Source organism: Papio anubis, chromosome 3 (genome assembly GCF_008728515.1).
Source record: "Papio anubis isolate 15944 chromosome 3, Panubis1.0, whole genome shotgun sequence".
Lineage (NCBI taxonomy): Eukaryota > Metazoa > Chordata > Mammalia > Primates > Cercopithecidae > Papio > Papio anubis.
Genome location: NC_044978.1, coordinates 52,934,229 through 52,959,498, shown reverse-complemented (window position 1 = coordinate 52,959,498; position 25,270 = coordinate 52,934,229). Strand labels below are relative to the sequence as shown.

Here is a 25,270-nt window from a genome sequence, read left to right as displayed (position 1 = left end):
CCTGCCAACCAAAAAAAGCCCAGGACCAGGCAAATTCACAGCCGAATTCTACCAGAAGTACAAAGAGGAGCTGGTACCATTCCTTCTGAAACTACTCCAAACAATAGAAAAAGAGGGATTTCTCGCTAACTCATTTTACGAGTCCAGCATCATCCTGATACCAAAACCTGGCAGAGACATAACAAAAAAAGAAAATTTCAGGCCAATATCACTGATGAACATTGATGCAAAAATTCTCAATAAAATAGTGGCAAACCAAATCCAGCAGCACATCAAAAAGTTAACTCACCACAATCAAGTCAGCTTTATCCCTGCGATGCAAGGCTGGTCCAACATATGCAAATCAATAAACAGAACCAATGACAAAAACCACATGATTATCTCAATAGATGCAGAAAAGGCCTTCCATGAAATTCAACACCTATTCACACTAAAAATACTTAACAAACTGGGTATTGATAGAACATGTCTCAAAATAATAAGAGCTATTAATGGCAAACCCACAGCCAATATCATACTGAATGGGCAAAAGCTGGAAGCATTCCCTTAGAAAATAAGCACAAGACAAGGATGCCCTCTCGTCTCTTTCCAGCCCGCGCCGAGCTATGGGCATTTCTCGGGACAATTGGCACAAGCGCCGCAAAACCGGGGGCAAGAGAAAGCCCTACCACAAGAAGCGGAAGTATGAGTTGGGGCGCCCGGCTGCCAACACTAAGATTGGCCCCCGCCGCATCCACACAGTCCGTGTGCGGGGAGGTAACAAGAAATGCCGTGCCCTGAGGCTAGACGTAGGGAATTTCTCCTGGGGCTCAGAGTGTTGTACTCGTAAAACAAGGATCGTGGATGTTGTCTACAATGCATCTAATAATGAGCTGGTCCGTACCAAGACTCTGGTGAAGAATTGCATCCTGCTTATCGACAGCACACCGTACCGACAGTGGTAGGAGTCCCACTACGCGCTGCCCCTGGGCCGCAAGAAGGGAGCCAAGCTGACTCCTGAGGAAGAAGAGATTTTAAACAAAAAAAGATCTAAAAAAATTCAGAAGAAATATGATGAAAGGAAAAAGAATGCCAAAATCATCAGTCTCCTGGAGGAGCAGTTCCAGCAGGGCAAGCTTCTTGCGTGCATTGCTTCCAGGCCGGGACAGTGTGGCCGAGCAGATGGTTATGTGCTAGAGGGCAAAGAGTTGGAGTTCTATCTTAGGAAAATCAAAGCCCGGAAAGGCAAATAAATCCTCGTTTTGTCTTCACCCGTGTAATAAAGGTGTTTATTGTTCTGTTCACCGCCCACCCTCTCTCACCACTCCTATTCAACACAGTATTGAAAGTTCTGGCCAAGGCAATCAGGAAAGAGAAAGAAATAAAAGGTATTTAAATAGGAAGAGAGAAAGCCAAATTGTCTCTGTTTGCAGATGACACGACTGTATATTTAGAAAAGCCCATCATCTCAGGATACAAAAATCAATGTGAAAAAATCACAAACATTCTATACACCAATAATAGACAAACAGAGAGCCAAATCATGAGTGAACTCCCATTCACAATTGCTACAAAGAAAATAAAATACCTGGGAATACAACTTACAAGAGAAGTGAAGGACCTATTCAAGGAGAATTACAAACCACTGTTCAAAGAAATAAGGGAGCACAAACAAATGGGAAAACATTTCATGCTCATAGATAGGAAGAAACAATATAGTGAAAACGGCCATACTGCCCAAAGAAATTTATAGATTCAATGCTATTTCCATCAAGCTGCCACTGACTTTCTTCACAGAATTAGAGAAAACTACTTTAAATTTCATATGAAACAAACAAACAAAAAAAGAGCCCGCACAGCCAAGACAATCCTAAGCCAAAAGAACAAAGCTGGAGGCATCACGTTACCTGACTTCAAACTATGCTATAAGGCTACAGAAACCAAAACAGCAGGGTACTGGTACCAAAACAGATACACAGACCAGTGGAACAGAAGAGAAGTCTCAGAAATAACTCCAAACATCTACAAACATCTGATCTTTAACAAACCTGACAAAACAAGCAATGAGGAAAGGATTTCCTGTTTAATAAATGGTGTTGGGAAAACTGGCTAGCCATATGCAGAAAACTGAAACTGGACCCCTTCCTTACATCTTATGCAAAACTTAACGCAAGATGGAATAAAGACTTGAACGTAAAACCTAAAACTATAAAAACCTTAGAACAAAACCTAGGCAATACCATGCAGGGCATAGGCATGGGCAAAGACTTCATCATTAAAACACCAAAAACAATTGCAATGAAAGCCAAAATTGACAAATGGGAGCTAATTAAACTAAAGAGCTTCTGTACACAAAAAGAAACTATCATCAGAGTGAACTGGCAACCTACAGAATGAGAGAAATTTTTTGCAATCTACCCATCTGACAAAGGTCTAATATCCAGAATCTACAAGGAACATAAAAAATTTTACAAGAAAAAAACCTAACAACCCCATCAAAAAGTGGGTGAAATATATGAACAGACACTTCTCAAAAGAAGATATTTATTGTGCCACCTAACATATGAAAAAAGCTCATCATCACTGGACATTAGAGAAATGCAAATCAAAACTACAATGAGCTACCATCTTGCGCCAGTCAGAATGTCAATCATTAAAAAGCTAGGAAACAACAGATGCTGGAGAGGATGTGGAGAAATAGCAATCTCTTCACACTCTTGGTGGGAGTGTAAATTAGTTCAACCATTGTGGAAGACAGTGTGGTGATTCCTCCAGGATCTAGAACTAGAAATACCATTTGATCCAGCAATCCCATTACTGGGTATGTACCCAAAGAATTATAATTTATTCTACTATAAAGACACATGCACATGTATGTTTACTGAAGCACTGTTTACAATAGCAAAGACTTGGAACCAACCCAATTGCCAATCAATGATAGACTGGATAAACAAAATGTTGCACATATAACTATGGAATACTATGCAGCCATAAAAAAGAATGAGTTCATGTCCTTTTCAGGGACATGGATAAAGCTGGAAACCATCATTCTAATCAAACTAACAGAGGAACAGAAAGCCAAACACTGCATGCTCTCACACATAAGTGGGAGTCAATCAATGAGAACATATGGAAACAGGGAGGGGAACATCACACACAGGGGCCTGTCGGGTGTTAGAGGACAAGGGGGAGCAAGAGCATTGGGACAAATGCCTAATGCACGTGGGGCTTAAAACCTAGATGACAGGTTGATGGGTGCAGCAAACCACCATGACATATGTATACCTATGTAACAAACCTGCATGTTCTGCACATGTATCCCAGAACTTAAAGTATAATAATAATAATAATAATAATAATAATACACAAATTCCAGAGTATCACATTAATCAGTATTATCAGCATCATCCTGTATCATGCAATTTGGCAAATTAAGCCACAAATTTAAAATGTCCATATTTTAAGATGGGCGTCTCATACCTTATAAGAAAAAAATGCTGTAGCTCAATGAGCAATATATCAAGGAGCACATGGCAAAAAAATGTACACACATTCCACACATCTTTATCAATGCCTGTGCTTATTATTACTCAATGATATTTATATTAGTAAATGAATACAATGACTTTATATTTATAAAAAAATATGAATTTGCTTCACTCATGTGGTCATGCCTGACCAATTCTCATTAATAAAAGATTCTGGATTTCATCACAAAAGGGTTTCCTCTATAAAAGCAAACTACCTATCCAAATATTTATCAAAATGCCTAATATTCTCATTAAACATCTTTGAATGCCTTTGAACTTTTCCATAGGTTTTAGTTTTCTGATTGCTCCAAATGTCCATCAGTTTTTAGCTTACAACTTCCATTATTGTAGGCTCCCATAATTTCCTTTGGTCAGTATTTGCAATGTTGCTGACTAGGGTTTAATTTTATGAAAATAAAATGTATCTGAGTTATTACAGAAAAATATTACAAATGATGGTTTTCTTTTCAGGAACTTTCTATTTATAATTGATTAATGAAAGTGCTCTATAAAAATGTATTTAGCAAATATGGCAAACTTTATTGAACTTATCTGTATATACCTGCTTCCCTTACTAGACTGTGATTTCCCCAGTATTATAAGCCATGATGATATAGTTTAGATATTTGTCCCCTATAAATTTCATGTTGAAATGTAATTCAGTGTTGGAGGTGAGGCCTGGTGATCTTTCATGAATATTTTGGTGCCATCCCCATAGTAATGAGTGAGTTCTACTGTTAGTTCATGTGAGACCTAGTAGTTCAAGATTGTGGCACCTGCTTCATCTCTCTTGCTCCTGCTCTTACTACGTGATATCCTGGCTTTTCCTTTGCCCTCCACCATGATTGAAAGCTTCCTGAGGCCTCACCAGAAGCTGTGTAGATGATAACATATGCTTCCTATATAGCCTGCAGAACCATGAGACAAGTAACACCCTTTTATTCATAAATTAACCAGTCTCAGGTATTCACTTAGTGACACAAAAACAGACTAACACACACGCCTTATGTGTCATTTTATACCAAGTAGCTAGCTTGAAACAAAACTCAATAAAGGTTTATTAAATAAAGTCAGAAAAGGAGGGAGGAAAAGAAAAAGGAAGAATTTGATTAATTATGTACGTTATTGACTTTTTAAATTTTTATATTCAAGAGGGTTTACGTGAAGGTTTATTACATGGATATATTGCATGATGCTTAGGTTTGGACTTAAATTAACCCATCATCCAAATAGTGAGCATAGTACTTAATAGGCAGTATTTCAACTCTTGCCTTATGAAACCAATATCATCCTGATACCAAATTCTGACAAAGACACAAGAAAAAAAAAAAACTATAGGACAATATCCCTCACGAACATAGATGCCAAAATCTTCAACAAAATGCTGGAAAACCAAATATAGTAGCACATTAAAATGATGATTCACTATGATCAAGTGGGCTTCATTCCTGGGATACAAGAAAGGTTCAACAAATAAATGTGACTCAACACATAAACAGAATTAAAAACAAAGAAATATGATTACTGTTAACTTTTAAAGACACCGTTCCTTTAGATTTGTCAACAGTATTAGATTATTAGATTTCTAAATAAAACAAAATACTAGATAGAAAATTAATATTCATTTATGCACATACTGTGTGTGTATATATGATAGCATCATAAGAATTGTTTCATTTCAAACAATATTTTCAACCTTAAAAAATGTCTATGGAAACTGCACAAATTATTCACTTTGATCCCCACAAAGTCTAAAGCACACTACATGGAAGCCCCTGGTTTGTCTCTTGCAAGTTCATGAACAGCTTTCTCTGATCCTATATAGCATTATGTGTTGCCTTGACAACTCTATTCAATATATTGATGTACAAAGTATAACCACTTTTGAGGCTACCCTCAACATTTCCAACTATTAATTTCATGGTCACCAAGAGAATGCTGTTAACAGATCTAGGCTTCTGGCCAGTTGTGCTACATTATCTGTTATTGCCAACATGCTGAACATATGTTTTCTCTCCTTTTTCACATTGTGTTACACTTAGGCACCCGGGCACTAATAATTCACAGTATGTCATCTAATAACAGTGACACTTCCTTACGTTTCTGCCTGCAGATTTTTGTCTTTAAAAATAAAAAGTAGTATAGAGTATAGTGTTGGGTCATTAGAAATACTCTCTCAAACAGATTTTCAAAATATCTGTCCCTTTTATGTTTCTTATTGTATTCTATTTGGTATGAAGGATGTTTATCCCAGGGAAACTGGGTTATGATGAGGAAATCATATAGTTAGAGCTGTATTTTATTTTAAGATCTTTGTCAGAGCTGAGTTGGGAGTATTCATCAGAGAGATTCATATTTTGATTTCAAAATGATTTGAGATGTTGGAAAGCTTAGTCATTAGTAAATATCACATGTTTTCCTACTTATGTTTTATATTCTGATTCTAACACCGTTAGTTAAAATGGAATTACATGAAAAACCAAGAGCTGCTCCTTAGTTCATTCTTCAACTGTTGTACCTAATAATAACACTCATGTTCTTTTTATGACAAAAAGCTTTTCTAGATCAAAGAAAAATGCATATGTGTTATAATATTCATAATGTGTCCTTTTAAAGAGAACTATAGTGAGAAGTAGAACATTTTCAGGAAGAATTAAACTGAAATCAAACAAGATATTTCAAATCTATTTTTTAAACTATTTCAATTTTCAGATGAAAAGAAGCCCCTCCCTTACTCACACACACACACACACAGGCACACACACACCTCAACTCACTGCTATCAATTTATGGTCAACATAGATCTTTAGAGAAGAGAGGAAAATCAGGTATTTTGGGAAAACACTGAAAGTGGATGAAGAGGTGATATAGATGTTGTGGTTGAAGAGGGAGGAAGCTGGGAAGCTTGCTTGGGGTCCAGGACTGACCTCCGAACCTAAATTGCACTTAAGAAAGGGGTGAGTGAAGGAATCCTAGGATACCACACTTTTCCCGCAGGTCTCTGGGATCTTAGCTACAGGAGTTCCCACTACCCCCATAGACCTTCAGACTGGCAGGGGAGCCACCCATATATCAGGCAGAAACATAACTTGAACCCATGTGGATCCTAGAAATTTCCCCAGCACTGTGCAGCTGCAGCAAAACACAATCATTGGTGGCCATCACACAAGGATCTTGATCTTGCTGCAGCACCTGCTTTCAGCCAGGCCAGGAGAGAGCAGGGTAACCATTACTATGGGACTGAATTGCATCTGATCCATGTGCATCCTTGCCTGACAGTCCCTCCGAAGATCACTTGTCTGGCCATTTCTGCAGAAGTGTGCCCACAGCACAGCCTCCACTATGCCACCTGACTGTTTTGCTGGTGGCCTGGATATAGTTTGCACCCCAAGCACAGCTGGTGCTTGACCCCATGAGGCCAGTGGACAAACAATGGGCTCAGTCCTAACTTCTCAGAATTTAAGCACACCACCCAGGGATATTGAACTGAGACTTGTGGCCAGAGTTCAAGCGGGAGAGGATCACCAACACTCAAAACAGATAGAAGAGTGGAGTGGTTTGTGGACCAGCATGGAACCTGGGCATCCCTCCCTCTGCAACACTGAACTTGAAAGGGTATGGCCTGATGGACAGCCACGGTTTCTTCCCCAAGGAGCCTCATGGCTCAGTTATCTGAGTGCAGAACGACTGGAACAAACCCAGCTTGCCATGCCTAATCCCAGAGTGTATGCTGGAGGGAGAACCACTAGGTTGAACAACCATGAAATGAGCAGGCCCTACAACTGTCTGCTAGACCAAGAACCCTGGACTGTAGGCACCATACTGTTTGCACACCTATGGTGCCATTGCTCTGCTGGAGGATCCTCCACCCTTGACCCACTGCATCACCAGACCAATTGCAGACATACCCCATAACCCACTCTGACTATAGCAAACAGAGAGGACCAGTAAGTCCTCAAGAAGTCACAGGTCTACGGGTGACCAAACTTTTAGCATGCACCACCCATAAGGAAGGAGGGATCACAGCCCACCAAAGACCCCTTGGGGAAAGGGAAATATGGGCACGAAACCAGCAATTAAAGGAGACACCACTGAGGCCCAAAATGCATTTGGAGAAGGAGTCGTCTCTTACCCTCTACCTTCCCTTTCCACTGCACTGCTTCAAATGTACTGAAACACAAAAAGAGGCAAATGAAGCTGAATAAGAAGCAATATGCCAGCCCTTTTTTTTAAGTGCCATCTATGGGACTATAGCTGAGTTACACCATTCAACAAAAATATATTATTTCAACATGCAATACCTGTTAAACCCACTACAGGAACCTACCTACAACCAAGGAACCAGAACAGAGCCTTAGCCTTCTGGAAGCACTAAGAAGTTACCCAGAACATAAACCACAGTCAAACTCTCAAGGGAAGAAAGAATAATAATAAAAAAAGAAACCCATCCAAACAACAGCAAATTCAAACAAAAGAAGAAGTGTTAGGCTCACTTAGATGAGAAGGAGTCAGAGCAAGAATGCTGGCAACTGAAAAAATCAGAATCCTTCCTCACCATCCAAAAGATCACACTAGCTCTCTGGAAACGGATCATAACCAGTTAGAAATGTTTGACATGGCAGACATAGAATTTAGAATTTGTATGATGAGGAAGCTCAATGAGATCCAAGATGAAGTTGAAAATCAATCCTATGAAGCCGAGAAAATGATTCAAGATTTGAAACACAACACAGCTATATTAAGAAAGAACCAAATTGAAACTCTGGAATTGAAAACTTGACTGAAATAATTTTTAAATACATTTGGAAGCTTTGACAACAGACTAGACCAATCAGAGGGAAAAAAATTTCAGAGCACAAATCCAGTTCTTCAAATCAACCTAGTCAGGAAAAAAAGAAAAGAAAAGAAAAGATAAAAGAAAAAAATTGTAAAAATGAACAAAGCATCTGAGAAATATATAATTATATGAAGCAACCAAATCTACAACTCACTGGGTTTCCTGAGAGAGAAGAAGGGAGAGTTAGCAATTTGAAAAATATTTCCAAGGATACATCCCATGAAAATGTTCCCAATCTCACTAAAGAAGTCAACATACAGATTCCAGAAATTCAGAGAACTCCTGAGAGATACCACACAAGACAAGACAATCATCCAAGGCATAATCATCAGACTTTCCAAGGTCAACATGAAAGGAAAATCTTAAAGACAGCTAGAGAAAACGGTTGTATCACCTACAAAGGGAATAAAATAAGACTAATAACAGACTTCTCAGCAGAAACCTCCCAAGCCAGAAGAGATTGGAGGCCTAATTTTAGCACTTTTAAAGAAAAGAAAGTCCAACCAAGAATGTCACATCCCACCAACTAAACTTCATAACTAAAAGAGAAATTAAACATTTCCCAGACAAGCAATCATTAAAGGAATTTGTAACCACCAGAATGGCCATGCAAGAGATGCTTAAGGGAGTTCTAAACATGGAAAGAAAACAATGATATCTGCTACCACAAAAACACACGTAAGTACATAGCCCAAAGATTCGGTAAAGCAAGTACACAACTGACAATACAAAGCAACCAGGTAACATCACTACAAGATGAACAAAAATAAACATATCAATAGTAACCTTGAGTATAAACGGTTTAAGCATTCCATTTAAAAGATACACAGTGGCAAATTGGGTAAGAAAATAAGACCCATCCTTCTTTTGTCTTTAGAAGACCCATCTCACATGTAATTACATGTATAGGTTCAAAGTAAAAGGATGAAGGTCTATCACACAAATGGAAAACAAAAATGAGTAGGCATCACTATTCTTGTATCAAATAATACAGCCTTTAAACTAGCAATATCAAAAGAAAAAGGACAAGGAAGGGCATTAAATAATGATAAAAGGTTCAATTCAACAAGAAGACTCAACTATCCTAAATATATATGAATACAACATTGGAGGATCCAAACTCATAAAAGATTTCTACAGCCACACAATAATAGTGGGGGACTTCAAGCCCCCTCCACCCCACCACACACACACACACACACACACAGGATTACACAGATCATGAAGGCGGAAAATTAAAACAAAATTCTGGACTTAAATTCAATCTTTGACCAATTAGACCCAATAGTGATCGACAGAATACTCCACCCAACAACTACAGAATATACATTCTTCTCATCTGCACATGGAACATACTTTAAGATTAATCACATATGTACTCATGAAGCAAGTCTCGATTTTTTTTTTTTTTTAATCAAAACCATACCAGGCATATGTTCAGACAATAGTGGAATAAAAATATAAATCAATATCAAGAGGAACTTTCAAAACTACAAAATTACATGGAAATCAAACAACTTGCTCCTGAATGACTTACGGATAAACAATAAAATTAATGTAGAAATAAAAAAAAAATATTTGAAACAAATCAAAATAAAGACACATGTCAATACCTCTGGGATATGGCTAAAGTAGTGTTAAAAATTTATAGTGCTAAATGCCTACATCAAGCAGTTAGAAGCTCTCAATTCAACAAGCTAATATCAAACCTAAAGGAACTGGAAAAAGAAGAACAAACTAATACCAATGCTAGCAGAATAAAATGAATAACTAAAATCAGAGCTGAACAATGAAGTTGAGACCCCCCAGAAACAGACAAAGAATCAACAAAACAAAAATTTTGGTTTTCTTTTTGAAAAGACAAACAAAATATATACACTATTAGCTAGATTAAGAAAAAAAGAAAGAAGATACAAATAATTATAATCAGAAATGAACAAGTGGACATTACAACAATTCCCAAAGAAATACAAAAGAACTTCAGAGACCATATGAACATCTCTATGCACACAAACTAGAAAATTTAGAGAAAATGGATAAATTCCTGGAAAGACATAATAACTCAAGATTGAATCAGGGGAAAAATAAAACTCTGAACAGAAAAATAATAAGTTACAAAATTGAATTAGTAATTAAAAAAAAAAAAAAAAAAAAAAAAACTACCAACCAAAATAGGTTTAGACCAGACAAATTCACAGTTCAATTCTAAATAATATACAGAGATGAGCTGGTACTAATCTTACTGATTATATTCCAAAAAATTGCAGAGGGCCTCCTCCATAAGTCATTATATGAAGCCAGCATCATCCTGATATCAAAATCTGTCAAAGACACAATGGAAAAAAGAAAAACAAAAAACTATAGACCAAATATCACTGATGCAGATAGATACAAAAATCCTCAAAAAACAAACAAACAAAAACAAAAACAAAAAACAAACAAACAAAAAAACCTTGCAAACTAATGTCAGCCACATATCAAAAAGTTATTTTAATCACAATCAAGTAGGCTTTATTTTTAGAATACAAGGCTAGTTCGACACATGCAAATCAATAAATGTAATTCACCAAATCAACAGAATTACAAGCAAAAACCTCATGATCATCTTAATAGATGCAGAAAAAAAAGTCAACCAAATCCAACATTCCTTCATGATAAAAATCCTTAACAAAGTAGGCATCAAGGATCATACATCAAAATACTTAGTGTCAGATAATGACAATCCCACGAAAGAAAATCTTACTAACTGAGAAAATGCTGGAAGTATTTCCCCTTGAAAACTGGAACAAGATTGGACGGGCGTGGTGGCTCATGCCTGTAATCCCAGCACTTTGGGAGGCTGAGGTAGGCGGATCACCTGAGGTCAGGAATTCGAGACCATACCAACCCAGCAACCAAGTAACAACAACAAAATGGTGGTATATTATCTCGCAATGCTGACATACTATTTCACTGTCTATAAATAAATAAATACATAAGGAATCTGACCAGGCGTGGTGGCTCATGACCTGATAAATTACTTCAGTACAGCTTTGGGATGCAAGATCGGTGGGCAAGATTCACCTCAGGTATAGGGGTTCATTAGTACCATGCCTAGGCCAACATGGCGAAACCCCGAATGCAATTTCATTTTCAATAATTACAAAAAATAAAAAGAAACATGGGTAGTAGTGGCGGCTAACCAAGGACCTGTAATCCCATGTCCTACTGCGGTAGGCTAGAAGGCATGGAGAATCGCATTGAACCCAGGAGGTGGAGGTAATGCAGTGAGCCGAAGATCAAACGCCAATCTGCACTCACTTATGCCTGGGCGACTTAAGAGCGAGTACTCTTGTTTCAAAAAGATGAGAAAAATAGACACTGGGGACTCCCAAAGCAGGTAGGTGGGAGAAAGGGAAGAGATGAAAAACTTCCTATTGGGTATTATGTTCACTATCTGAATGATGGGGTCAATAGGAGACCAAACCACAGCATCATGCAATATACCCTTATACCAAAGCTACACACATACTTCCACATATAAAATTATAATTTGAATTTTTAAAAAGAGAGGGAAAAATTGAAATTAGTGGTATTCCACTGGAAAACTACCAGAAACCACTAGATGTCTGTTTCTTTTGACTCATTCTATGACGTTGACATTTTAACTCAGGTAATTAATGCCTAAAGAAATTTAATAAATTTACATTTTTACAGTTGTTTAGTTTAACCTGAATTTAAGTGTATCCGTTGTGACAACATATAAGGAATATGCTTTTTTCCTGTTTTGTTTTGTAGTCATTTCTCTGATGCAATGTCTTTCCTTTACAGTACCCTTTTTAATATAGTGAAAAGTGTTCAGGAACTCATCACTAGCTCTAGGGAATTTACTTTTATGTATATGTTTCATTGAAAGATGGTAAAAAATAACTGCTCAGTAGAGCCAAATACTTATTTCATATTTCAGTTCAATCAGAATCTGAGGAAAATGACAATGTAATTTTCCAGTTTTGTTTTCTGAGCATATCTTTCATTTCTTTTTTTTTTTTTTTTTTTTTTTTTTTTGAGCTAGAGTTTGGCTCTGTGGCCCAGGCTGGAGTGCAGTGGCCGGATCTCAGCTCACTGCAAGCTCCTCCTCCCGGGTTTACGCCATTCTCCTGCCTCAGCCTCCCGAGCAGCTGGGACTACAGGCGCCCACCACCTTGCCTGGCTAGTTTTTGTATTTTTTAGTAGAGATGGGGTTTCACCGTGTTAGCCAGGATGGTCTCGATCTCCTGACCTCGTGATCCGCCCATCTCGGCCTCCCACAGTGCTGGGATTACAGGCTTGAGCCACTGCGCCCGGCCATATCTTTTATTTCATTACTTTTACCTAATGAGCTGAAATAAATTAATAAATTATCTAATAAAATTATTTACTGCTTTATATAAAAAAGCATTACATATTGTTACATACTTTATTAAATTAATTACATATTAACCTATATTTACAGTTTTGTTTTTATAATACTGCAATGATAGAATACATGCAGACTTTTCAAATAGTTCAGAAAAATGTGTCAATAATACAATGATTATTGTTATATTTGCATAGATATTTTACATATTTGCATTAAATTTTCATTACCTATGTCTATTAAGAATGTCAAGTGAATGAGTTTTTTTTATTACAATAAATGTTTATTGAATTAATCACTTGCTATGCTTCCTGAGTTTGTTTAATGGAAAGAGGTAAAGGTAGTTTCAATTGATTTTAAAGGCTTAAAAACTAATCAAAAGGTATACTTTTAAATTTCCCTGGTAATACATATTGAAAAGCAATCAATATTATACTAAGCAACAAGAAAATTGTATAGATTATCTCATATAATCTGCATAATAACATTGTGAAATTGTACCGTTATATTTATTATATGGAAGGAATAGTTTTAGTTTAGAGAAGGTAAGTATATAGCACAAGGTTACACAATTTCTCAGTGATTTGACTGGAATTTTAATGCTAGTAGTCCAACTGGACTTCCCTGAAAGAGTATATCCATGTTTAAGAGTACATCCATATATTTATCTTATTATTAAAAATAACCCCTTTTAAAATAATGAATGAAGATCATTATAAACAAATACTTTAAAAGTGCTTATAATTATCTGAACCAACTACAAAGGGTAATCTAATTTAAATCTAGTTCTGAATATTAGTAGAAAATGTTAAAACTGTTTAAACAGTTTTTATAATTTTATACTTCTTTTGATTTTTAATATTTTTATCTTTAATATTTTTATCTTTACAATTATAGATGAGATTTATGTTTTTACACCTTAATTGAGAAACTACCCAAAGTACCTTCCACTTTTCATTCTAGACTATTATGGCAGGAATTGTGGAAGAAGAATAATAGGGAAAGAATGGGTCAGCCTGAAAGTATTACATAAGTGCCTGACCTGATTCAAGAGAAGTTATAGAACAAAGGGAAAACTCAGGGCATCTTATTACCATCACTTTTCCCAATACATGAAAATACATGTATACCAACAGCTTCCTGAGTTCTTAGGAAGCCAAGTCTGCTTTCAGAGGAGGAAGCAAAGTACTTATTAAAACATATTTAGGATTTAGTAATCTTACAAAAATTACTGCCACAGAAGAAAAAAAATCTGATCAAAACACTAATTCAGCCTTCTATGTAATTCATTAAATAACAGGTTGACTCTGATTTAGACCTGATGATAACACCTACTGACTCAGGGGGAAATATCACTTCAAGCCAAAACCTTTACAAATTCTTTCTTCTCCTCTTTCTCTTCCCCTCTCCCTTCCTCTCTCTTTTTCCTCTTCCTTCTCTTTGTCTTTGTCTTCATATTTTTCTTCTACTTCCTCTACTCCTCATTCTTCCTCTTCTCCCTCTCCTCTTCTTCCTCCTCCTTCTCCTTCTTAACTCAAGGCCATAGTTTGCAAATTTAGAGATTCATTTTTACTTTGCTTCTACTGTCTTAATCGACACAACCTTAAACCATATTCCCTTAAAAGAATTTATAGTTTGTAGATTAGCTGCTATGGCTGATAGATACTGAAGTTTCCTTTTGGTCATTCCTGAACCTAATTCTCAACTCACAACACTACTCTGGGTATTTGCATAAACCTGATATTTAAAAATAAGGAATGAGAATAAATAAGTTGGTGATTTAAATATTTTGTATTGAATACATTGCCAAGATACTGAAAAGAGTTTCAGAATATTAGTTTATTTTTATATATAATTTATTATCCATTATTTTTGCCTTTTCATTATATTACAAACCTATGTGCAATAAAATGCTTTGCTGTTTTAATGATGTCCTTCTGTAAAAGCTGAACGTAAGAACAGACCTCTCTGTTATACAGTATTTTGTTCACTTGTTAGAGATAGTGACTTTCCTTTCCTTAATCATTATGCTAATTTGTAATGATTTATGTATTATGTCACTTTATTTTTTAAAAATCTGTTTAATATGTTTGCTCTGTGGGATGGAGAATGAATTCATGTTGTTCTGAGGCTATTCTTAATAATAATACATCTCTTTGTCTTTATAATGAAGTCATTCATCTGCATCTAGTATTTAGCATTTTCCTCTTTCAAAATCAGTATGAAATAATCTGAAATATATACATTGCTCTTAACACTTACAAAAGTTAGGACTGTTTGAAGAGCAATTTTGGTGTCAAGAAGTTGGTATAGCCAAAGCCCCATGCTTCAAATTTAAATTTCTTAAAAATCTTTCTTGAGTAAGTTTTCACCTATTTGACTCTATTCTACACCATGTTTACTGAGTTAGACAAGAGTTATGAGGAGATTACTATAAAGCTGACTCTGTAAGCCAGGATCCATAAATAAATACAGTACTACTTTTAAAGAAATACAGGCTATTTCAGTAAGACTAGGATACAAATAGCAAAACCAGTAAGAAAAAAATAGTGTATATAGGAAAACATAAAATAATTTAAAGTAATCCAAAGTAATTTGTATTTGTGAATATTGGCATGCATATATATATATATATATATATATATATATATATGCACACACACACACACACATACACACACACATGTATATGAACTGAAATATATAGTTCTAGATCTAGTATACTATATTAGAGTTGTAGCTGGAATAGCAACTTATATTTGAAATAAATTATATTATATAATAAATATAAGTTGCTATTCCAACTATAACTCTAGTATAAGATCACTATACCCAGATTACCAAGACATGCACTATAGGCTAAATAATAGCCTATATGTCCACAAGTATATTCTAAATATAGCCTCAAGTACGTCTGAAATAGAATCCTCAGAACCTGTAAATGTTACCTCATATTACAAAAGAGACTACTTTGCAAATAAAATTAGTCAGGGATTTTTAATAAGGAGACTTTCCTTGATTATACATTTTGCCTCGATGTAATTGCAGCAATCATTATAACAACAGAAGAGAAGCCACATTTAGGAGAAACCAAGGTGATTACAGAAGCAGCAGTTTGGAGTGATGCACATTGAATACCGCAAAACGGATCACAGACAAAATTATACGTACCCACATTTTATTTTTCTGAAAAAAACAAGGAAATTGATTCTCCTCTCATAGCCTTCAGAAGGAACTAGTGTTACTAACATTGAATTCAGTCTAGTAAAATTGATTTTGGATTTCCATCTTCTCTGTAAGATAATAAAATTATTTTTTAAGTCAAGTCTGTGGTAATTTCTGATAGTAGCCAGAGAGAGCTAATACACCATGTATTACATTTTTTTTTTTTCCTAATTTACGGTAAAAGCATTTTATACATAATTTTTGAACTACTTTGGTAAAATATTTGATATAGCTATACTGAGCAAAGTGACTTTTGAAGTAATTTTTATTATAATTTTATACATGCTTCCAACTACAACCAGTGTTTACTGTGTTATCTTCAGATAACTGAGATTGTATCTTGTTTTAAAAACTCTAATTATTTAACAATTGTTTGGAATTTCAGAAAACAAACATTGCTCTATTAGAATGTCAAATAACAGTTTTATAAAATAAATAGATATTCTGTAACTACAAAATATTATACCTATAATTAAAACTCAATTACAGAATTTAGTAGCATACGAGATACAACAAAGAGAGCATAGGCAATCTAGATGATTGGTAAGAAGGAATTTTACTGAAAGCATTAGAGAGAAACAAAACTGTAGATAATTCCAAAGAGGGGAAAGAGATATAGAAGGAATAGAGCAAAAAGATCAAGCACATTTGTATGTCATTATTAGAAGGTAAGGAAAGCAAACAGATTGAACGCAATAGTTTAGGAGATCATGCTGGAGAATTGTTGAAATTGAAGAAATAGTGAGACACAGATACAAAAACAAACAAACAAAAAAGCACAAACAAAACCTAAACCAAAACAAAATTGTCCAAACTGAAGAGATAATGAACCATAGCTATAACAAAACCAAAACAAACATTTAAAAAGACAAAAAAAAAAAAAAAAAAAATCACACAAACAACTATGAACCCAAAGTAGGAGTCCTTAATCCAACTCTAGAATAAAATCAATGTACTCAACTCAGTAAATATTTTATATAAACTTTATTATTTATAAAATCAGTATTTGACAAATTAACTTCTAGAACTATTTCGGGTAACAATTTTAAAATATCTGTCTTGAGTAACATATTTTTGTGGTAATCTTCATCACCAACATTATACATTGACTTCTGTTTCTAGATTTAATCTTGATACAGTTTAAAAAATCAGCAAAGGCCGGGTGCGGTGGCTCAAGCCTGTAATCCCAGCGCTTTGGGAGGCCAAGACGGGTGGATCACGAGGTCAGGAGATTGAGATCATCCTTGCTAACACGGTGAAATCCCCTCTCTACTAAAAAAAATACAAAAAACTAGCCGGGCGAGGTGGCGGGCGCCTGTAGTCCCAGATACTCGGGAGGCTGAGACAGGAGAATGGCGTGAACCCGGGAGGCGGAGCTTGCAGTGAGCCGAGATCTGGCCACTACACTCCAGCCTGGGCGACAGAGTGAGACTCCGCCCCCCCCCCAAAAAAAAAAAACAGCAAAATACATAAAACAACAATTTCATGGAAATCGAATAATGATTATTAGTTATCATTGAGATGTCAGGAAACAAATGAGCTATATGATTGTCCAACCTAACATCCATGAAAGAGTTTCAAGTCAAGGTGCAAGAATGGGAAACTCAGGCAGAACTGGCTGGATTCCCTGAGATGAGGAGACAGAATTGAGAATCTGAGTTCAGGGTGCATAGGAATCACAGGGCAGAGTACTCATGAAGGGAGAGAACCTCAGACTGCTAGAGAGCTACTGATATAAAATGATGTTGATATAAACTGTATCCTGTGATTACACGGGAATGGGAATAGTGCCTGTTACCACCAACCACACTGGAAACCTAATTCAGAGGCACAATATTCAGAAATATCTTGCCTTACTAGTAGGGAATAATTAAGTCTAGAACAAATACTGCCTGATCTTGTTTACAAAACTTAAACTCAGATTTAAAAACATCAAACTCTTTTCATGTTTTCTTAGCTAAATCAGAACAAAACTCAAGAACAGAAGAATAAATAAATTATTTAGTATTCACTACTATAAAACTTAAAATAATAAGATTCAGTAAAAAACTACCAGGAAGCCAAAAAACACATATCCATAATGAGGAGAAAAAGCAATCATTTGAAACCAATCCAGAACTGACACTAGTGTTAAAATTAGCACGTAAGTACAGTAAGATTGTTACTATAACTGAATTTCATATACTGATAAAGCTAGAGGAAAGGTCGAACATGTTAAGTACAGAAACAGAAGGTATAAAATATGTCTCAAATCATATTTTAGAGATAAAAGTTGTAATGTCTGGAAACACTGGATAAGATTTACAATAAATTAAACATTCCTAAAGAAAAGCTTGTGAACTTCGAGATATAATAGAAATTACCCAGAACGAAACTCAGAGAGAAAAAAAAAAAAAAAAAAAAAGAAAAAAAAAACACGCTCTTCACAAAGAACTTTAATAGCGTTCCAATGATTTGCGAAACAATGCCAAGAAGCCTAACACACTTACGTATCTGAGTACCTAAAAGAGTGTAAAGGGCAAAAAAACAAAAGGGTGTGCGGGGGAGGTGGGGGTAGGGGAATCATACCTAAGTTATTTTTTTCAAATTTGATTAAAATTATAAGTCCACAGATCTAAGAATCTCCACAACGTTAAGCATAAGAAATATGAATTAAATGACCTTAATTCACATTCTATCATAATAAAATTACCATAAATCACTGATTAAAGAGAAAATCCTAAAAGCAGCTATAGAATAAAGAAATGTTATGTATAAAAGAAGATAGCAGATTTCTTTTCAGAAACAATGAAAGTGGGAAGACAATGACAGAACATCTTTAAAATAAATTAAGGAAAAAAACAGAATATGTCTAGTCAATAATATATTTCAAAAACGACAAAATACAAAATCAATTTTTAGCAAACTTTCAGAAAAACATTTTATTATGATACCATGCTGTATATGTGGACTGCTCTAAAGAGCTTTCAAGTTTCTCATAATGCTCTGAAGATTGAGACTGTGATTTTTAATGTATATATTATATATAGTAAAATTCACAAATCTTGATTATACAGATTGATGAATTTGTGAATTTTACTATACATAATTGTACAGTAAATGATTTTTACAAAGTGGATAAGATTGAATTCATATTATATATGGATGATTATGTATGTGTAATATATACACATATGTATCAAATATATCCACATATATTTATATATGATATAATAAAATATAATAATAGATCAATATATTGCATATTCCCAGTAACATGGATGGCTGCTTCATTTACTTTCTCAGTTAGTGTCTCCTCAAATATAATTACTTTTTTGACTGTTATAACCATGGAGTAGGATTGCTTGTGTCTGACTCCGCATAAATAGAATCATACAGAACACATTCTTCTGCGTCTGATTTCTTTAAATAAAATATAATGAATATATCCCTCTTCTTTAGTTTTATGTACATCATTGCTTTTATTGTTTGTAGTATTCCTTTGTAAAAAAAAAAAAAAGTAACGTGAAAAATAGAACAATTAAAACATAGTTAATCATTCTAATAATGGATCTCAGATTGTTTCCAGGTTTTGCCTGTTAAGATCATCTGCTAAGAATATTTTCATTTATGTTCGTTGCTAGACATAAGTATTTCCATTTTTTTTTTTTTCATGACATACAAATATATAAGCAGGCTAGCTGGTTCATGAAGTGTACTGTTTTTTTTAGGTTTTGTCAAAAATTTGTTTCATAATTATTACATTGAATTATGTTGTCACTTACAATGTAACAAGGTCCCGGTTGTTCCATGTAATAGCCCATAAATTTATTTTGAACTTTTTTAGATAGAAGAGAAAGCGAGCAGGAGAGGAGAGAGAGAGAGAGCAAGAGAAAGCGAATGAGACAAAACTATAGCACCAAATTGCAATCTATGAAAGACGCAGGGCTCTGTAAAGCTTGAACTAAGAGAACATATCTGGGAGGTTACACATACTGCATTAGATATAGTAAAGAATACAGATTTTCCATAAAATAAGATGAGAATTCTTTCAACATAGTCTCAGTGTTTCTTACATGTGTTAATGCTCCACCATCCCTATCTTGACTGCTAGCCAGGACTCTTGGATCCAGGTTCTTACATTTGTCTTTTTCTCACTCTTTGAGCCTTTCCTAGGAATAATCAGATGAATTTTTTTTTCTTAATATGTCCTTTTAAGTCCCTATATTTATGCCTTCTCTATAGCCAGTAATAAATTAAAGGATAAAGAAAATGTGGTACATATACACCATTGAATACCACACAGTTATTAAAAAAAAAATGAGATAATGTCTCTTGCAGCAACGTGTTTGGAGTTGGTGGTCATTATCCTAAGTGAAATAACATAAGAACAGAAAACCAAATTGCACATGTTCTCACTTATAAGTGGGAGCCAAACATTGAGTACACAAGGACACAAAAAAGGAAACAATAGATATTGGAGCCTATTACATGGTGGGGGTTGGGAGAAGGGTCAGGATAGAAAAACTATCTATTGAGTGTTATGCTGATTACCCAAGTGGCAACATGTCCAGTACACCAAAGCCCCACAACATGCAATTTGCCCATGTAAAAAATTGCACATGTACCTCTTGAACCTAAAATAAATTTGGAAAGAAAAAAAAAATGCTGCTAAGGTCCTAAAAAAGAAAAAAAAATACTTCTAAATATACATCAACTATGAAGTTTTATAATATAAACATATTTCTAACTTTATATCACTAAAAAACAAAAGTAAATATAAGAATAATTACTGAAAATGGCAAACTTGCAAATAAAATTATATAGATTCCTTTTAAGTAAAGAAAATTTTCATAGATCAGCACTTTAGTAGGTTTAATAAAAAGCACAATTGAGATTCTCTCTAAAATTATATTTCAAATTGTTTGTTTATTTACCTATTTTATTTATCTGTCCTCCCACCATTATATGTGGGCACCAGAACAGAAGGGGCTAAACTAGTAAAAACAATTTTCAACTAGAGTGAATTAATAAAATTATTTTAATTAATTTATTTATTTCTGAGACAGACTCACTGTGTTGCTTAGCCTGGAGTGGAATGGTGAAATCACAGCTCACTGCACCCTCAACCTCCTGGACTCAAGTGATCCTCCAGCCTCGGCCTCCCAAAGTGCTAGGATTACAGGTGTGAGCCACTGTGCCCAGTCTATTTTAATTTATGAATGTATTAATAAATACGAATAAATGAGTCACCAAGTATTGCACTCTTAAAACTATACAGTTCCCCGCTTTTTAAAAATCTTCTTCTATTTGATAATGTTGATGACTTTCTTATCTCAGTGAACTTTCAATATTTCATACATAAGGGTTGGAGTCTCCAAACTCTGTAGCAGGCTGGAGTGCAGTGGCCGGATCTCAGCTCGCTGCAGCTCCTGGGTTCCACCATTCTCCTGCCTCAGCCTCCCCAGGTAGCTGGGACTACAGGTGCCCACCACCTTGCCTGGCTAATATTCCATACTTTAAGCATAGGAGTAGGTTCAGTCTTTAACCTTCCATTAACATTTATTTATAATAAATTTCATAGAGAGCTTATCCAAAAAGTAAGCTCATCAATTTTACTCCATGTTTTCGAACTTTGACATCTTTCCTTGCCCATTAAAACCTTAAATATGCCAATTAGTTTTGTCCTCCACAATTTATTTTCAATTGACAGTTTTCACCTCTATAGCCAATATCGTTGGCAACAGTAATCTTCTTATGCCTGGAAAATCACATTCAAATTATTTGTAGTATTTCTGCTGCTGTGCCTTCTTTTAGTATAGTCCGTGCAGACCAGAGTTTCTGAAGACCACAAATACTACCAAATGCTACATTTCTTAACTTAAGCTCTTCTGCAGTCTTCTTCTGCAGTCTTCCTTCATTGTCTGGATTCCCTCACATATTTTTTCACTCTTATTTTGGTTTTGTTTAATAGACAAGATAGTTCAATCAATTCATTTTGTTGATATTCATTCAAGAATTCTTATTCATTTTTTCCATATGCAAAGCTTTCTGTTATTTTTAATTTTTTGTTTGTGGTTCCTTTACAACCTGTGATGGTTATTCAGCTCTTTGAATTTGTTCTGTGACCATCTCTGCTATACTCTCTTCCCAGGAAACTGATCTCTAGAGGGGTTTCAAGTGTCACATCTTGTTCCCAGCAAAAAAGAAGCACTGGCAAAATTTTCATCTCCCCCACGCTCTCTCTGCCAGGCTGCTGTTTGGGCATTGGTGGTGTTCTTCTCCTCACAGACACAACTCACTTCTGGAGAGCGTTACCTCACAAATATAGATTTTGTCAGTTCGTAATACTTCTCCCTCCTATTGCACATAACAGTGAGGGTAACTTCTTCTCACCATTGCTAGTCCCTTGGTAGTTTCTTGATATTTGCTGCCAACTATTTCTGGAGACATCATGATCCAAATCAAAGCTTACCTTTTTCATATACCTATTTGTTATTCCTTTAAAAAATGATGATGTCCTCTTGTTAGTCTGTGTCCATGTATTTTGTAACAATTTACTATTCCATCATTTAGAGCCGACCACTATTTCACACACCACACAGAAACCAATGTCAGGGAGCTATAGAATAAAATGAAGATAATACAGAACAGCTTCTTCATGCTTGGATAGCACTACACTGGAGTGTTTTGCCTGTTGCTACATTGGAGTGGTAGGATTTAGGATAGTAGCTGCCTTTGGGACAGGCAGTGTGATTCGGGATTGGGAAGTGTTCTGGTATGCTAGCAGTGTTCCAGTTCATCATCTGGCAATTGCACGTGTTTGTGTTTATGGTATTCTCAAAGTTCTCATGTATCTTTTGTGAACATTTCTATTTGTGTTATGATACAGTTGACAGGGAACTTAAAAATTTACATTTCATAATTATTAACAGGACAGAGAGGAGATTAAAACCAGTTACCTGAGAACTTGAATGTGAAGGCAATCAATCTAGGTTGATGTATTTTTAGCAGGGGTGTTGCAAAATATTAGAGTTTCCATGAAGGCACTTCAATTTTCTCAAAATTCAGAAGCAGAGTAAGTTGAAAGCTCAGATGAAGGGTAGTAATATTTGTAAAGAATGAAAAAGTTCTGACAATCATGGAGATAGAAAATCTGCCCACATTTTTGCCTACCAACCTTTTCCCCCTTCTAAACTGTGGAGCCAATCTCCATCACCACTTAACTATATCCTAACATTCTATACTGACATATATTCATGTTTCAATGTGAAATCGTGGAGAACTTTCTTTCCTATGTAATTTACAACATAATTTTGCAAAGCAATCTCCAGTGTTGAAATCTTTTATGAATAATGGTAGACAATAAAAATTCTTTTAATACCAAAATGTTTCGAGTTTGATTTAAAAATCAGAGCTCTATTTATTATAAATATTATTATAAGATGTTAATTTTCTATAAAACAATGTTTCCATGCCTCTGAACTGAACACAGTTAACCTTTTCAATATCTGTCCTAAAAACTAAATAAGATAACGAGAGTAGGTTTCCTTGAAAATTCTAAAGTGATATGCACATAGTGAATATCTGCAGGTGTTTTACGAATGTGAATATAGACGCAGATTTTATGTGGATGATGTAAGCATGTGGAATACATAAGCATGATGTAGGACAAGTCTTCTATGGATTTGGATAATAGGCAGACATATAAAACTGATGACAGACAAATACATAAACATAGAAATACATATAGATGGGTTTTGGTAACCTAAACATTTCTATCATAATTGAGGAAGTTATTTGGAGAAATGTGTTTAAAGAACTGGGTTGTGAAACAGTGAATTGAACCCTCAGAATTTTTTAAAACTGCTTATCTGAAATCAATAGTGTAGAAATGGATTATATTAGATATTATGAATAATGTCCACTATAAAAATAAGATTCTGGAATTGAGTCCTGCTTTTAACTATAGTGATATTTAAATTCTCCAAAAGACAATGGCATGTCACTGTGTTGAAATGCTTGCTTAGGGCATAGCTTCAATGTTCTCTCGAAAATGTGCTGATTAAATCTCCATTTTTGCCGTCCATTTCATATTTAAGAGAGAAACAGAAAATCTAGATTAATTAAGGTAAGTAGCATTAAGAAAGATAAAATGATCTTCACGTTAGAGATGAACCCATTAAAATAATTAAAGGGGATGGGGGCAAAAGGGGGAAAAAGATATTGCTAACGAACATGAGCATAAAAATGAATGCATTTTAATGCTTAAAATGATTTGATAAATAAATAGTACCACTTATTTTACTGATGAGGTTTATGTTATTTCACTCTTTGTTCTTTTGATGAATAAACCAAAGAATAATTGCAAAAATGAAATACATACCAGCTAAACTGAGACAAGCATTCAGATAGAATAAGATTTAGGTGATATAAAATTAATGACTTCATATTACTAAAATATCTCATGGAGAGTCAGATCCTCTACTTTTTGTTCAGCTGTCTATTCTGAAATCAATGCAAAAAAATGTTGGCCCCTTAACCAACACCATCGGCAGAACACTTGCTATGTCAGTCTTTTCTATTCACCTTATGTACATTCACCCATCAAAAATATTTTTTGGTGGGGTGGGTAGAGGAAATTAGTAATCCAGAAAAAAATACTAAAAGTTAAACTCAAACTTTGAATGAAAAGGACAAAACAAATAAAGACACATAAGCAAACAAAAACTATCTTTTTGTACAAAGTATAGTTTTATTAACTTTTACCTAGTGTCATTATTTATTTTTTCCCTGTTTTTTCCAACTTAAACACAAACAGCCCAGTCTATTTTACTGAGATCAGCCTTCAGCAGAAAAATCTTGCCAATGTATTTCCATCTGCAGTTACATATGCTTTCAGATTTCTTTCTTTCAGGTGACAGAAGGTTAATATATGCTGCTTAAAAAAAGTGCCTTAATTTTGTTTCACTTTTACTGAAGACAAGCAGATAAACACCTATAGCCAGATCTCTGCCTGCAGACATGAATATGCTTTAAGAGAAAATACTTTAAGTTATGCAAGATGCTTTTAGAAGGAATTCTTTAGTGTGTTAGCTAATTGCAACCTAGCTGCAGGAAAAAAAAAAAAAAAAATGCTTACTTGGAATACTCTTGGAGGTTTTCCAACTTATTTACTGTATTGCAATCTGTCATTCACATCTTCTGGAGATAAAGAAATAAATACAACATTTTTTAAAAGGCCTATTGTAAGATTTTATTGAAAATATTTTCTCTTGCCTGCAAATCTTAATTGCTGGTTGGTATTATAAATAGGAATTTTTCCTTTAGTCTTATGTAATCTGT

At 34.9% G+C, this 25,270-nt stretch overlaps 1 pseudogene across 1 annotated transcript; it reads left to right on the top strand.

The window, feature by feature from the left end:
- Positions 1-574: 574 nt before the first annotated feature.
- LOC101023265 lies at positions 575-1,283 on the top strand (annotated as a pseudogene). The gene has a single exon (XR_160858.4). The product of XR_160858.4 is annotated as a 40S ribosomal protein S8 pseudogene (transcript).
- The last annotated feature ends 23,987 nt before the right edge of the window (positions 1,284-25,270 follow it).